Raw genomic sequence first — 18,372 nt, forward strand, 5'->3', positions numbered from 1 at the left:
TACTTTGGTCAATAGCTCATTCTGTCAAAATAAAAAATTAAAAATTCCAAATGTGTGGTGTATTCCCTTCATATAGAATCATTATGCATTCATATCATTAGTCAATTTTGTGAGAATATTGTGTGTCAGTACTTACCACTTAGTTATCACTTTAGTATCTGGTACTACAGACTGCATAGCTCAGCTTATGGGGATGTTATGAGATGAACAAAACATCAACATTGTGTAAGCTGTTGTGTTGGGATATTTGGCTATTACAGTTTTTTATCTCAGTCGCTTTGGTGCATTTCTCATATCACTATTTACATTTGCACAACAGTTAATGCAGTTCTCAAAACAATTAGTAAAAACAGCAAAACCTAGTTGATAACCTGCAAAAGCATGTCACTTGCTCAAAATGGATAGCTCATTCCTCAAAAGCAAGTACTCATGTCAATGAAAGTGTCAGTGTCATCATGATGAAAAGTCCTGACATCATTGTTTTAATAACAAGATAGTCAAATGGCTTCGTCATGTTTTCATTATGACAGTCTACTCTGTAAATGTTTTCCAATGCAAAAAAAAGTAAGATCTTGTTGACACTACCTGAAAATGCTCAAGACAGCACTATATACTATTTGCACAGCCATTCGAAAAATACAGTAAAGTTACACATTACTGTATTTAATGAGGTAACTGAGTACAAGACACTGAATATGTGTTTCATATTTTTACTGTATATGCTCTTTGCAATTCTAATTTGTTCACACTGCGGGCTAAAAATGCACCCTTATTTACAACAAGCATAAACTCCCTTTGGGTAGAGCTGTGCACATCTGTAAACAGTATTGCAGTATATTGGAATTGAACATACAACATACATAGTACTGTAATCATTCATGCTCCTCCAGACGTTCCTCTCTGGCCTCATAATTTCATCTACATCACAACTAGTTCAACATTTTTGTATGTAATGACTCAGGCAATGAAATGAGGACTATTAGTTTTACATGGAATAACTATTCAGCATTCACAAGTATAGTTAATTTTGACTGACATGACATAAGCAACTGATAATGTTATAAAACAGCAGAGTTGTATGAAAGCAATTGATGCATGTCCAAAAGCATTTGCAATTTGTTGGAAGGAATGAGAAACTGCTACTGTGATGTGCACAAATGACTAAATGTTGTGGTGGTTGAACTAACTGTTGTGCAAATGTAAATAGTGATGTGAGAAATGCACAAAAGCAACTGAGAAAAACTGTAACATAGATATCAATTTTAAACAAGATTAAAAGATCCAGTAAAATTGTCTGAACTTTCTGAAGCTGAAAATGTACAGTATTTGTGATGTGCTAACACAATTCACATATTAAAACATTACAACATGTGAAAATATATTCCACATGTGCTCCACATTATAACCTATAGGCTAGTAACATGTTTTCCATATGTGCCACTTGCTCCATTATGTTCAAACTTTGTTCACATGTGGTGACATGTTTTTCACATGTGGTGGTTCACATGTGGTGGTTCACATGTGGTGACATGTTGTCACATGTGGTGACATGTTGTTCACATGTGGTGACATGTTGTCACATGTGGTGAAATGTTGTTCACATGTGGTGAAATGTTGTTCACATGTGGTGACATGTTGCTCACATGTGATCATATAAGTTCACATGTGATCACATGTGAAGTTCATGTGTTTTTTCTGTAAGGGCAGTATGGTCACCTTTTCTAGCGAGAGCACTTGTGACCTCACTCGTGCTTTGTAACTTGTCGTCTGCACTGTTGTTCTTTGATGAAGCATCTTCTTTAACAACATGCAAGATAGCTGGGTGCTTGAATGAACAATCTGGACAAGAGGCCCTTTTTTTACACTGCAAAAGGTTTCTTCTCAGGTTGGCTTTTACTGACATTATTTTTGGTAGCAGACACATTCACAGCAAAGCTGCTTCTTTTAGACTCACTTTTTCTAATGCTTGGTTTCTTTTTTGAGCTGTTCTGATTACTTGAAGTGGAATCCAGGATATCTCCAAACAGCGGGTCATTGGCAACCTTTGCTTGTCGGTACACATATTCCACTAAATCAGGAAATCTGGCTCTTTTTCTTGTTCTTTCTTGAATGTCATAAGCATAAATTCTCCATCTTTCTTTCAGTTTGAATGGAAGTTTGGATAAAATGGACTTCATGTTGGTAGGATTGTTCATTTCGTCCATGTAGTCCACATCATTCACTGTGTTACAACATCCAACCAAGAACAAAGCAAAAGCATTCAATCCTTTTCTGTCTTCTGGCCTTATCTGAGGCCATTCCATAGCCTTCTTGATATAAGCTGTAGCGATGGTCATTTCATCTCCATAGTGACGATCAAGCAGTTCTCTGGCTTCTTTATAAGATCTGTCGGGTTTCATGTGCTCACAGCTCCTAATGAGATCAAGTGGCTCTCCGCCCGTGAACTGTTCGAGGTAGTACAGCCGGTCCTGATGACTGTCTGTTTTACTGTCGATAGCATGCTCGAATGCCCTTATGAAAGATCTGTAAGTCAGAGGATCTCCTGTAAACGTGGGTATGTCTCTTTGAGGGAGTTGAGACAAACTCTGTTGTTTAATTAGCATCTCTGTGACTTCGTTTTGACGCTGTAACACTTCGTGCAGGCTATCTGTAGAAAAATCAGTGTGATCATGATGATTAAGATGTGGCGTGCTGCTGACAGCATCAAACCTTGACGATGACTTTCTTCTATCTGAAGCACCAACTTGAGTGGCTGGCTTTGGATCGAATGTAAGGGATATCTTACCAGCTCCACGACACACATAATCGTCTACATTGTGTTTTTCTTGTCTACACATCAGGGGTTCAAATCTGGGTCCTGAAGGTAGCTCTGATAAATCATATTTAGATTCATGAGCATCTTCAAATTCTTCGTACACCTTCAGTTTGGCGTCTGAAGCAGCAAGCTCAGTTTCAAGCTCCAATTGCTCTTTTTTAATTCTCAAGCGAATTTCTTCCTGTTCTATTGCTTCTCTCTTTTTCATTGCTGCAGATCTTGCCAATATTGTTTCGCGTTCAGCTTTAATTCTCAGCATTGCAGAAGTAGTACTGGAAGTCTGGCTTACCACGGAGTTAACTTTGGATACACTATCATGTGGCCTAATATCATCTTCCTCATCTTTTAGGACATCTGCAATCCATTTGTTTGTGTCTTCTATAAACCGCAGAAATTCCGAATATCTGTTCTCATAAGCATCTTGATCCGCTTTCTTTTCATCTTCATCTATTAACTCACAACAACTCTTCATTAATCCGTTCATACTGTCTTAAGCATCTTTCGAACCGTAGCAATTCTTCATCTTTAATGAAATTAACATTATGTTCATTTTCCTTCAATTTGGCTAAATCATTCTTCTGTTTGATTAATTGTGCTAACTTTCCCTTGCGTTCTCCTTTCAGCCTGTGTAGTTTCTCCTCCACAGCCTTTTCTGTGGGCTTTGGCGCCCTCTTTTGGTCAAGACACGCAGCTGCGCTTTCATCTGCCATGTCATGTCACTTTAAAAATCTTCACGCAAAACTGTCACAATTCTTAATATTTTCCACAGCTTTTAATCTTCTTATAAACACTCGTTTAAAAGAGTCACTGATGTGCAGGATTTATTTATGTCAAGCTCTATGACTTTCAGAATGAAATATCCAGTGAACACTTACTTTCACTTTTAGACGATGGCTAATAGAGTCATGAAGAAAATATCAGAATAACTGTTCCAGGGAAAGTTTAATTCAGCCAACAACTCACTCTCTAGATAGGCTACCTCTGGCTTTCTTTCTGTATTCTTTTGCTGCGACGTACTTTTCGTCCGAATTTGTCCCTTGTCTGTTGTTACCAGCCGCTAGTGGGTTTCCCTCACATTCGCCCAGTCGATTAGATCGCCGTCATCACGAGTGTCTTTTTCTTTAGCGATCTTCTCACGCGGCTCGTCTTTCGGCTTCGTCGAGCAATCTTCTGAATTTACTCTATATTTTGACTATATCGAGCAGTCTTTTGACTTAGATGTGAGTGCAACAAGCTTACTCACTAGCTTAGGACTTCAAAGTTCTTTTGTACTCAACACAAAACGTCAGTGAATAAAAGTCTTGAATCCAAAGTTCTTCGTTTGACTGTTTAATTATGAATCTCAAAACATAAAAAGAACAAAAAACTTAGGATATTACTTTTCTTACAAATTAACTGTGCCGTTCCGTGTAGGTCAAAAGACTGTGTTGCTCCAAAGTCCAGTGGCTTCTGACTGTTTCACAGGGTTCTATTTCTTTTATACTAAATCTAACAGCCAATCAAATTACATTATACTAAATCACTGGCTATGCTTACGTTCCAATTTCTACGTTTCATTTGCAACACAGGTTTTTCTCAGATTTTACAAAATAAACTAAAAATATTATTAAATCCACAGAAATGGCTTCAACACAAAGAAATAAAAAAATACAATGTATAATAATGACTTAAGAGCCAACCAAGGATAACCCCATATTCTCCAAATCAATAACATAATAAGATTCTGCCAATCTGTAATCTTCTTGTTATTCAAACGATCTTACAAAGAAATAATCAACAACAACAATTAAAGAGTAACCATGCAACATATATTGTTTCATAGACTAATAGCCTACCACTTTAGGAAATTTCCACCTAAAGCCGAGTTCAGACTGCACGATATTCAAAGTAGTCGGGTCACTGTTCTTTTCACACTGCATGACTATCTTGGCCAGCATTCAGTCGCTGCTGTGTTCAAACTGCACGATGGATTGGTGACAGAAGGTTTCACACTGCGTGACTTTACAATAGGAAGAATCGCCGACAACTCTGTCTGGCACACAAACTACCTTTCACAACCAAACACACGCGAGATGTGACAAGGAAACAACGCGATATCACACGTTCATGACCGGAGTTATTATTATTATTATTAAAAACGGTAGCCCGCAAGAAGCTTGCAATACGAGCTGCCTGTGCGCTGATTTGCAGCGAATATAAGAAAAAGAAAAGAAAAATATGGAGGAGGAAATGGTTGGGGAGACTGTGGATTGTGTGTTCTGCAACGAGAGTTGGAGGTAAATACATAACTTTTCAATGTGCTACTGTTGCAGATGGTCAAGCAAATGTTTGTGTTTTGTTTCCATTTGATAGAATTGTAATGTTTATGTGAATGAAGCCATGCTTGCTGATGTTGTGGTCTATAACTCCTCCCCGAACTCCCTGCTGCTCTGTATCTTGCTCTCTCATTGGCTGTCAGTCATTGCCGATGTAGTTTTCAGTCAGAACACTTTTCACACAGCAGGACTTTGAATCGCCGACAGGTCCAGATATTTAGCATGCCAAATATCTCTTGGGCGTCGGCGACTCGTCGGCGATTCTCTCAGATCGCGTCTTTGCTCATTCACACTGCGTGATTGTCACTCGCGTGAACGAGCACCGATTTGCCTGTGATTTCGGGCATTTGTCGGCGATTTAGATGCCATTCTTTTTCTGATGTAACGAGTACATCTGGTGTTATAGGAAGTGTTCCCGGTTCCGGCTGACCTAATTTATGCAGCCTAATAATCCTTTAACGGATTTGAAAATATAAATTGATAATGTGTTATGTGTATGCCAGGTTAAAGAGATGTGTTTTTAGTCTAGATTTAAACTGACAGAGTGTGTCTGCATCCCGAACAATGCTAGGAAGATTGTTCCAGAGTTTAGGTGCCAAATAGGAGAAGGATCTACCGCCTGCAGTTGATTTTGATATTCTAGGTATTATCAGCTGGTCTGAATTCTGAGATCGCAATAAACGTGAAGGACTATAATGTATTAAGAGCTCACTTAGGTACTGGGGAGCTAAACCATTTAGTGCTTTGTAAGTAATTAGCAAGATTTTAAAATCTATACGATGTTTAACAGGAAGCCAATGCAGTGATGACAGAACTGGGCTAATATGGTCATACTTCCTAGTTCTACTAAGAACTCTAGCTGCTGCATTTTGTACGAGCTGTAGTTTATTTATCAAGCGAGCAGAACAACCACCCAGTAGAGCGTTACAGTAGTCTAGCCTTGAGGTCATAAACGCATGAACTAACTGTTCTGCATTTTTCATTGAGAGCATATGTCGTAGTTTAGATATATTTTTCAGATGGAAGAATGCAGTTTTACAGATGCTAGTAACATGGCTTTCAAATGAAAGATTGGTATCAAAGAGCACACCCAGGTTCCTAGCTGACGACGAAGACTTAACAGAGCAGCCATCAAGTGTTAGACAGTATTCTAGATTATTGCGTGAAGAAGTTTTCGGTCCAAAAATGAGAATCTCTGTTTTTCCTGAATCTAGTAGTAGGAAATTACTGGTCATCCACTTTTTTTATATCAGCTATACATTCTGTTAATTTAGCGAATTGGTGATTTTCGTCAGGGCGCGAAGAAATATAGAGCTGAGTATCATCAGCGTAACAATGAAAACTAATGCCATGCTTCCTAATGATATCTCCCAAGGGTAGCATGTACAGAGTAAAAAGCAACGGTCCTAGTACTGAGCCTTGCGGTACTCCATATTTAACTTGTGATTGATATGACATCTCATCGTTTACTACTACAAACTGATAACGGTCAGATAAGTATGATTTGAACCATGCCAATGCAATTCCACTAATGCCAACATAATTTTCGAGTCTGTTTAGAAGAATATTGTGATCAATAGTGTCAAATGCAGCACTAAGATCCAGTAACACTAATAGAGAGATACAACCACGATCTGATGATAAGAGCAAATCATTAGTAACTCTAATGAGAGCAGTCTCAGTACTATGGTATGGTCTAAATCCTGACTGGAAATCTTCACAGATACTATTTCTTTCTAAAAAGGAACATAGTTGTGATGAAACTGCCTTTTCTAGTATTTTTGACAGAAAAGTGAGATTTGAGATCGGCCTGTAATTGACTAATTCTCTAGGATCAAGTTGTGTTTTTTTAATAAGAGGTTTAATAACAGCCAGCTTAAACATTTTTGGTACGTATCCTAGTGATAAAGATGAATTAACAATATTAAGAAGAGGATCTATGACCTCTGGAAGCATCTCTTTCAATAGCTTAGTCGGTATAGGGTCTAACATACATGTGGATGATTTTGATGATTTAATAAGTTTAGACAATTCTTCCTCTCCTAAAGCAGTAAATGAATTGAATTTTTCTTTAGGGACACTACAATGCACTGTCTGACACAAGACTGTAGTAGACGGTTGCATGGTTATAATTTTTTCTCTAATATTATCAATCTTGCAAGTAAAGAAGTTCATAAAGTCATTACTGCTGTGCTCTTTGGAAACATCAGAAGTTGAAGCTTTATTTCTTGTTAATTTAGCCACTGTATCAAATAAATACCTAGGGTTGTGTTTATCTTCTTCTAAAAGTTTTGAAAAATAGGCAGATCTAGCAGTTTTTAAGGCCTTTCTGTACTCAGTCATTTTCTCTCTCCACGAAATGCGAAATACTTCTAGTTTTGTTTTCTTCCAGCTGCGCTCCATTTTTCTAACTGCTGTTTTTAGGGCCCGAGTGTGCTCATTGTACCATGGTGTTGGATTAATTTCCTTAATCTTTTTTAAACGCAAAGGAGCAACTGAGTCTAATGTGCTGGAAAAGAGAGAGTCAATAGTTTCTGTTGCAATATCGAGGTCTTCTAAGCTGTCTGGTATGCTAAGGCGATGAAACTGATCAGGAAGATTATTTATAAAGCAATCTTTAGTGGTAGAAGTGATGGTTCTACCATATTTATGGCAGGGAGGCAGTTTAGCCACTTTCACTAAATGTAATATACACGAGACTAGATAATGATCTGAGATGTCGTCACTCTGCTGCAGAATTTCAACAGCATCAATATCGATTCCATGTGACAATATTAGATCTAAAGTATGATTACGACAATGAGTGGGTCCCGACACGTGTTGTCTAACACCAATAGAGTTTAGAATGTCTGTAAATGCCAATCCTAATGAGTCTTTTTTATTATCTACATGGATATTAAAATCACCAACAACAAGGACTTTATCTGCAGCTAATTCTGATAGAAAATCGGCAATCTCTTTGATAAAGTCTGTATTGTGCCCTGGTGGCCTGTATACAGTAGCCAACACAAATGTCAACTTACATAATGTTACGTAAAGCACCATCACTTCGAAGGAATTATATTTGAAAGACTTCTGTCTGATACTGTAAATATTACTATAAATTACAGCAACACCTCCCCCTTTTCCTTTCTGTCGAGGATTGTGTCGATAATCATAACCTTGAGGACTAGACTCATTTAAAGTAGTGTAATCGTCCTAGATTATTGTCTGTGATAATATCGTTTACAATAAGTGCTTTTGAAGAAAGTGATCTAATATTTAACAACCCAAGCTTTATCATTTGTTTATCATTATTATCTCTATTTTTTATTTGTTGAACATCAATTAAATTTTTACCATTAAATGGGTTTGGAAGTTTTTTGTTTTTATTAATTCGGGGTACAGACACAGTCTCTATTTGATAATATCTAGGTGCAAGAGTTTCTATGTGTTGGGAATTATCTGACTTCTGTAACGTGAGGCAGCTAGCAGACGGTCGGTTTAGCCAGTCTGTCTGCTTCCTGTCCTGGGCCCCAGTTTGTCATGTTTTAGTTCTGAGACTATGTGCCATATTAGTAGAGAGAAGAGCAGCACCATCCCGGGACGGATGAATACCGTCTCTTTTCAACAGGTCAGGTCTGCCCCAAAAGCTTTTCCAATTGTCTATGAAACCTATATTTTTCTGCGGACACCACTTAGACAGCCAGCCATTGAGTGATGATAATCTGCTAACTATCTCATCACTCCTACGAACAGGAAGGGGACCAGAGCAAATTACTTCTCCTGACATTGTATTTGCGAGTTCACACACCTCTTTAATGTTAATTTTAGTGATCTCCGACTGGCGAAGTCGAACATCATTTGTGCCGACGTGAATAATAATTTTAGAATATTTACGATTAGCATTAGCCAGCACTTTTAAATTTGCTTTGATGTCAGGTGCTCTGGCTCCCGGCAAACATGTGACTATGGTGGCTGGTGTCTCTATTTTCACGTTCCGTGTAATAGAATCACCAATAACTAGGGCACTTTCAACAGGATTCTCAGTGGGTGCGTCACTGAGTGGGGAGAACCTGTTTGATGTTCTTAATGGAACGGAAGAGTGGTGTTTTCCGCGGCTAGGCCGCCTCACCGTTACCCAAGTGCCCTGCTGCGCGGGCTCTATAGCCGGAACCGAACAATGTACAGAGTTCACTAAGCTAGTCGCATCCAAAACAGTATCTGAAGCCCCTGCATTCTTACTATCCTTGAGTTTAAATCATTTAAAATAATAAGTTTGGATGCGTGTCTCTAATTCTGAGATTCTCTCTGTCAGCCTGACTATTTCCCTACATTTATGACATGTAAATCCCTCGTCGCTGACAGAGAGAGCTACACTGAACATGTGACAAACTGAACACGAGATAACAGTGGGAAAGGATGACATGACTCACCGTGTTTGTAGACTGATCCGAGTTACCACTGTAGACTGATCCGAGTTACCACAGCTGTTTGATGAACGCGTTGAAAAGGAGCGCGCGAGACCGATAACAAGTTAACAAGCGAGATGCAAACGCGTTGTAACAGCGATTTAGATTCAAAGATTACAGGCTAGCGACGTCAGATTAATGTGGTAGGCAATAATAATAATATAAGCAACAATGAATAAAAGTAAGAGATTCAATAAAAGTAAGAGAAAACAAAGCTATACGGAGACACAAACACCAGCAGCGAGGCAGAGGCAGCGAGGCAGTACTGTGATGTTATCCTTCAAATAGGTGACTAGGCGGGCTTTCGGTTCCGTCAAGGAGCATTCAGCAAAACAATCCTCGTAGAGTTGTTTCGGCAGTATTGACACAGATGAACCAGTGTCCACAATTAAATCCACGCATTTCGTATTGCCAACTGGTGCTTCTATCTGGACTTTACAACGAATCTTGTCAGACGCATCACTCATGTAACAGATAGAAAGCTCAGGAATCTCAAGTTCATGTACTTCTTTAGACGTGGATTTGCAAACTTTTGCATTTGCAAGATGGGACCATGAGCCACACCGAAAGCAGGACTTTTTCTTTTTTGTTCCATCAGGCTCTGAAAGCGGCTTTTTTAGCTTTTTCCCATCGCGGAATCTTTGCTGACGTCGGAAAGTGGACTTATGAATTGCATGAACAGGGGCTGCAGCAACACCCCCATTGAGAATGGATGCGTTATGTACCGCTGACTCCACCTGGCATGCTAGAGTCACGGCCCGTTGCAAGGTAAGGTCATCTTCAAGCAGGAGTCTATCTTTGATTTGACATAGATATGCATGTTCTATCAGTTGAACTCTAATCATTTCATCCTCCATCTCACCAAACGCACATGGAACGGCCAGATCACGTAGCACGGCAATGTATTGCGTAACATTTTCATGTTTAGAATCTTTTTATTAGGGAATCCAACAATTCAACAATCATTATACATAGCTTTTATGATTCCTCATTATAAACATAAGGAAGAAACAAACACAAAATAACAATATATAAAAAACAACAAAGCAAAACAATCCCCATACCACCCTAGGGACTTTTATCACATTAATGGGACAATCAATGCTATACAGTTGCTCAAGCTATGCTATCAAGGTAATGGAGAAGGGGAAACCAAATTTTATCAAATTGATCCAGCTTGTTTAACAGAGAAAAACGAATTCTTTCCAGATGTAATAACCTTATCATTTCATCAAACCACAATTTAACAGTAGGGGCTTTGGAGTTCTTCCAAAACTTTAGTATTAGTTTCTTTGCAATAATAAGCCCATAGGACAACAACTGTTGTTGAGATTTTTGAAAAGATGTGAGGTTATTTAAGATTCCAAATATCACCACAAGTGGATCAGGCTCTAATTCAACTTGTAACATTTCCGACAGAATTTGAAAAATATTAGTCCAAAATGGAATTAACTTGGAGCAGAGAGCATAACTATGCAGGAGAGTGGCTTCCTCTGTCTGACATTTATCACATATTTGGGAAACATCTGAAAAAAATCTATTCAGTTTTGTTTTAGAGTAGTGGAGTCGATGAATAATCTTAAACTGAATAAGGCAATGACGAGAGTTAACAGAGCATTTATGAATATTCTCTAATGCATTAACCCATAGCTCGTCACTAATCTCCCCCCCTACTTCCTGCTCCCACTGTGATCTTATATACTGTGTAGAAGGTGAAGTTGTGGATAGTAGTGAGTTATACAGTAGAGAAATCAAGTGACGAACCCCATTTCCAAGCCTTAAGAGCTCATCAAGCTTCGCAGAAACAGCCTCACTAAGACAAGGCAAATGCTTTCTTACATAATCCCTGAGCTGCAAATATCGGAAAAAATTGTTTTTATGCAAACCGTATTTGGCCTGTAGTTGACTAAAGGAGGCAAAAGAACCGTCAATAAATAGATCACCAATATTTTGAATGCCCAAGTCTCTCCACTTTGTGAAAGCAGAGTCCATGGTAGAAGGAGTAAATGAGGGGTTCCCTCCAATTGGTAAGAGGAAAGATAAGGACTTTATTGCAAATGTTGATCTAATCTGCTTCCAAATGCGAATAGTACTATGGATTATACAATTATTATTATAGGCCATCTTAGCTATTTTTGTAGGGGACAAGATCACCGCCCCAATATCATACGGGCTACATGCTTCTCTTTCCATTTGGATCCAAGTGGAGTGTGTAAAGCTGTGATCTAACCACATTATGATAGTACGAAGAGCACAAGAATAGTAATACAGAGATAAATTAGGGAGTGCCAATCTGCCTACAGCTTTGGGTTTACAAAGGTGAGCTTTGCTTATTCTATGAGCTTTAAAATCCCACAAAAAAGGAATAATGATTGAATCCAGTTGCTTGAAAAAAATCTTAGGTAAAAATACAGGAATGTTTTGAAAAAGATAGAGAATTTGAGGTAGAAAAATCATTTTAATAATATTAACCCTTCCTACTAAGGAGATAGGAAGTGATCCCCAAAACTGAATATTATTTTTCAATTTGGACACTAGGGGGGGGAAGTTGGCTTTGAATAATGATTGAAAATCTTTCGTAACCTCAATTCCTAAATAAGTAAATTTATGATGTGTTAATTTAAAAGGAAAGTTTTGCGCAACAGAAAGATCTCGTACCTTTATAGGCATTAATTCGCTCTTAGACCAGTTTATCCTGTACCCTGAGAACGTACCAAAATGAGAGATAACTTCTAAGATTCTTGCGATAGTAACCTGAGGTTTAGTAATATATAACAGAATATCATCAGCATATAATGAAATTTTACTTACTGTACTGTACTTACTGTGTTATATCCATGGATATTGGGATCGGATCGAATAACGTGTGCTAAGGGCTCAAGTGCCAAAGCAAAGAGTAAGGGAGATAAAGCACAACCTTGTCTAGAACCCCTATGTAGTTGAAACGTTGAAGAGAGCATCTTATTAGTAAGAATTCTTGCACAGGGCTTGCGATAAAGAATTTTTATCCACTTTTCAAAACTATCACCAATATCAAATTTTTTCAAAACTGCAAACAGATAAGGCCACTCTAATTGATCAAAAGCCTTCTCTGCATCAAGAGAAATAATAACAAGATCCTCTGTGTGTGTGTTGTGGGAGTACATTATATTAAAAAGACGTCTAAGATTGGAGAAGGAGTGCCTATTTGGTATAAAACCTGTCTGATCAGGGTGAATGAGTTTATCAATTACAGACCCAAGCCCGATGGATAAAGCTTTAGCCAGAATTTTTTGATCACATGTCAGGAGTGAAATTGGCCTATAACTACCTACTTCTTCTGAATCTTTACCCTTTTTAAGTAATACAGTTATGGTAGCCTCATTTAAAGAAGGAGGCAAAATGCCCACAGTATTTGCATGGGTATACATACAAAATAAATAAGGTGATAAAAGATCACTGAATTCTTTGTAGAATTCACTAGGGTACCCATCGGGGCCCGGGGCCTTTCCACACTTCATTGACCCAATTGTATTTTGTATTTCAGAGACTGAAAGTTCAGCATTGAGGAAGTCGTGATCTTTCTGAACTAGAGTAGGGAGGTCACAACTATCCAAGAAGTTTTTTATAGCCAAGTCATCGATTAAGGCCCTAGAGGAATATAATTCCTCATAGAATTGTTTGAATCTGCTATTAATGTCCTTATGAGACGTTAATATAACACCATTTTTTGACTTAACTTTGCTTATAGTATGATCACTTTCCATTTTCCTAATTTGTCGAGCCAATAATTTATGAGGTTTTTCACCCAATTCAAAAAATGTTTGTTGTGTAAATAAAAATCCCCTAGTTATGCGATCCGAAAGAATCTGGTTGTATTTAAACCTTAATAAAAGGATCTTCTTATAGATCTCCATGGATGGGAATGCCGCATTTTCTTTATCCAATCTATTAATTTGTTGTTCCAGATCTGCCAACTCAGCCCTTTTTCTTTTCTTTCTAGCAGCCTGAAAAGAAATTATGCAACCCCTGATATAAGCTTTCATGGTTTCCCACAATATTGAGGGGGACGTTCCAGGAAGATCATTCATCTCGAAGAAAAAAGAAATTTGTTTTCTTATAAAATTACAAAACTGTGGTTCCTTTAAAAGCTGTGGGTCCAGTTTCCATATCCTGTCACAATGAGGCAAATTAGCTAGATTTAAAGAGAATGAAAGAGGAGCATGATCTGAGATCACTATATCATGATATGCAACCTTACTAGCAAGTGACACCAATTTAGCATCAGCCAAGAAATAATCAATTTTAGTATATACATTATGAACATTGAAATGAAAAGAGTATGCTCTGTTTTGAGGGTTAAAAATTCTCCAAATATCAAACAAATTAGAATTATTACAATATTCCTTCATAAAAATGCTGGAATTAGAAGGAGGTGCTCTACGGGACGATGATCTATCCAGATATGGATCCAAAACTAAATTCAAGTCACCTGCAATGAGTAGGTTTGTTTGCGAGATGTCAGGGATTTGAGCGAAAACATGCTTAAAAAATGAAGGTGAGTCTGAATTAGGGCCATAAATATTAACCAGTGTTATGGGTAGTGAATATAAATCTCCAATAACTATTAAATACCTTCCCTCCTTATCTGCGATAGTTGTCTTATGAGTGAATGGAGTGCCCTTCCTGAAGAGTATGGCCACCCCTCTTGATCTAACTGCACATGTAGAATGATAAGTTTGACCAATCCATCTACATCTTAGCTTTATGTATTCATTTTTATTTAGGTGCGTTTCTTGGAGAAAAATTATATTACTAGATAACATCTTTAGATGCGCCAATACCTTGCCCCTTTTAACTGGGTGATTTAATCCTTTAACGTTCCAAGTAACTACAGTAAATTGTCTCCCCTTATCCTGCTGCATTAAATTATCCTGCGTGGCGTAGGCTCATTCAGTTTGTTTATAAACCCCATCAGTGCGAAATGCATGGTCAAATCCTGAGTATAAATGTCCCAAAACAACCCTCCCTTTAACATACTCTTGCCTATACTGAGAGAAAGCTTCAGAGTAAGGCGCGACCCCACTAAGGAAGTTACAAAATAAAAAGCAAAAAAGAACACAGAACAGCAATAACAAGATATTGAGAAATAGACATTCACCATACTAACTTCCCTCACTAAACCCTTCTAATAATAGAAGTTTAGAACAGCCCCGCAACAGGCAGATATTGTGTGCTCAAAAAAAACAAGACTTGACAAAATTTAAAACTTATGAAAAGAGATAAAAAAAATAAAAAAAAATTCTGTAAGGTTAATCATACCATATTTGCTGCAAAATGAACTAGAAGACAGTTTCAAAAGAGAACATAACTAAAGACAGTCCGTAAACCTAAACATTAGACCGCTCTGCATTAGACCGTTCTGCAGTTATTAATTACCCAGCACGACAAAGCATTTGTCAGCGGTCTACAGATCCCCAGCATCCTTCCTGCCCGTACCAAAGTGAAGCTCTGCAAACTCTTCGGCTTTCCTTGCATCCGTGAACACTGTCTCAGTGCCATTAAAGGTCACTCTCAGCTTCGCTGGAAATATTGTCCCATACCGTACACCTGGCTTATCTCGAAGCATTGTTCTGGCTTTGTTGAACGCAGCTCTGCGCTTTGCCACCTCAGGAGTGAAGTCTGGGAAAACACGGATCTTCTGACCATTATAAGTAAGATCCTTTCGTTCAGCAGCTTTCTTGAGGACTGTTGTCACATCCCGGAAATAATGAAGTCGTACTATGAGAGATCGCGGCGGTTCGGTGTCTTCCGGGCGCCTTCGCAGAGCCCTGTGGGCACGATCCACTAGCGGACAATCTTCTAGTGACAGCGCGCATTTCAAAAGTTCTGAAACAAATGTGCTGATTTCTTTGCCCCTCTCAGATCCTTCTTTCAGTCCGGCTATTCGCACATTTTGTCGTCTAGATCGCCCCTCTAAATCCATACACTTGTCAGTAAGAAGATTCACTTCAGCACACAAGCGTTTCACCTCCGACTGAAGCTTGGTTATGGCATCCGAAGAATGCGTTGCTGAGCGTTCTAGGTCGGCAAGAGTAGAGCTGTGTTGCGCGGTCGTATTTTGCAAGGCCAGAATAGCGACCTGAGTTTCAGATTTGAGAGCAGAAATTTCACCTCTGATAGTTGTGGCCATCTCTTCAATACGAGTGTCAATAGTATGGCAGATTTCATCTTTAGTAGCGCGTAGATCAGAACGTAGCGAGTTAATGGCTTCCAGGACTGTAGCATCTGCCGACCGTTGCGAAGCTTCGCCCGATGGAACATCTTCGTCAGAGGAGGTCGGTGCGATAGGGCGTACCTCACTTTGCTTTTTGAAGCCGCCATCCTCGTCGCCAATTTGTTATATCTTTACTACATCAGTCAAGAACATGTGGACACAGCCATCGTACCTCTCTTCACTCTCTTTATTTTCAATTTTAGCCTCCTTTTACAGCTCCCCCTTCTGGCCACATATGATATTTCAGAACACTCAACACAAGAATTAAGTACTTACTTAACTAAAAGAGTAGGTACTTAACAGCCAAATCTCGTTGAGTATGAATGAGATCCGAGAATAATCCGCCATGTTGACGTTATCATGTGACCTACGACGTTATCGCAAGCGCAACAACTTAAAAGATATGAGTGACAGGTTTAATTCATCTATCTGTAAATATCTTGATATTGATCAAATTGCTTATTTTGTGGTCTTGTTGAAGACACAGCTGCCAGTAATTTTGTAATTGTAGTACAACTAATATATATTTGGGTTAATTTAAAGTTCTTATATTTTTAACTACTAATGTGATTTATTTTTTGTTACAAAAACCCAAATTCGCGTGAATATATTGTTAATTTCTTTATTTTATATGCAAAAATGTCCATCCACAAGCAAAAGTGGCATAAATCTCATTTGTTTTCCTCTTTTTCGTGTTGAATTAGCTCTAGTTTCACCCCTCAGGCTTATAAATTATGAACAAATAAATAACTTTTATGCATTATGATGTATTCAAAATATTTAATCTTGTCATCATGCTTTATGTCTGTGTATATAATCTCTAACTATGATATATACAAACCCATATTTGTTTGTTTTTTGTCATTATTATTGTTCATTGTTAAAGATACAACCAAGGTATTTTCCCTGATCTTATATCTAATTATAGGTCCTGCAATAAAAATAAAGATATGAGCAACAGGTGCACTAACACCTCACAGCACCAGTAACTCAACCCTACCTAGAGCGGTTTTCCTCAGTGTTAGCAATGTCTGAAGCCAAAGAAGACATCAGACAGCTGCTCGAAGATCTCGCCTTTGGAGAAGACTGATTTTATACTCAAAAAACTACTTAAAATTAAGATTACTCCAAAGTGAATTGCTCTGCTAGCACATCCCAACACTTACACACAATAGTATTGATAAATGCTGACCAAAACTTAATTATATTACTTTTCATTTGACTTCTTTAGTAAAACAAGCAAAATGTCATGTTTTGTCACATGACACAGCTGTGCATGAACACACACTAGACAAATACAGCTGATGTGAATACATCTTCATTTACAGTCAATTCATGCATTAATTCATTGCTTAATAAAATATATAAATTGACTGATAATAGCATAATTAATAAATAAGTAAAGGATTAATAAAAGTAATAATGACAAATAAATGCATATACAAGTCAACAACACACAAAACAAAGCTTTATTCAAATGTATTGATCTAACAATCAGGTATTTACAGTCCTGTTGTCATCTCAACACAGCTGTGCCAATTCTGCAGCTTTATTCTGATGAAGCAGCTGATGAACACCTTCATCATCATGTCCCTCACTGCTGCTCTTCTCAATGGAGACATCGTTGATCCAGAGGATGAGGAAGATGATGATGATGGACCCCTGAACCCCTCAACCTTGAAGCAGGAGTGGGAGAAGATGTGCGGGACAATCTGGCTGCTGCAAACATTCATGTGCTCTCCATCAGCAGATTAAAACATTTTACAATTAATTCATGTCAGCATTCTGTTTCTTGCCATATTTCATTTCATATTTTTACAATTACTTGCTAATTTTTGTCGTAGCTTCATTACATTTGTGGTGTGGTGGTCTAAACCACTGAGCTGGTCAGCAGAAGGTTGCTGGTTCGATCTCTGCAGCGTCTCCTCCAGTATGTCCTTGATCCAGACACTTGGAAGGAGGAGTGATGGAGGATCTCATCCATGACACTGAACCATTCCCAGGATCTGCTGTGGCTCTCCATCCTCAGTGCTCACACCAGTCTGAGGACATTCACATACTACAATAATGCACAAATATAATACAAAAGCAGTCATTTTAACAGCACAATGTCATTTGATTTCTGTATTAGAAATAACAAAATGATCTTACTTTATATTTTGTTTCAGGCTTTCCTCTTTATTTCTAACAAATCCCGCTGTCACCTTTCCTTGCAGGTCCTGCTCCACAAAAGCTCTGCAGCAAACATACAGACATCAAGAACCAGAAAAGTGCTGAAATAAGTCTGTTTAAATTCCAATAATTAAAATAAACTAGACTTTAGATTTAAATAGACTTTGTATTCATTTCTGTAGTATCCTCACTTAAAGCCTTTGATGGCATCATTCCTTTACCGGATAAACACACGTGTGCTCATCTGTCCCTGTAACATCAGACAAGATTCAAGTTTCCTCTGAGATTTATGTGCTCAAATCTACATTCACATGTTGATGATGTGTTAACTCACTTCTTATCCAACACAAATGTTCCTTAATT

Source organism: Megalobrama amblycephala, linkage group LG17 (assembly GCF_018812025.1).
Source record: "Megalobrama amblycephala isolate DHTTF-2021 linkage group LG17, ASM1881202v1, whole genome shotgun sequence".
Lineage (NCBI taxonomy): Eukaryota > Metazoa > Chordata > Actinopteri > Cypriniformes > Xenocyprididae > Megalobrama > Megalobrama amblycephala.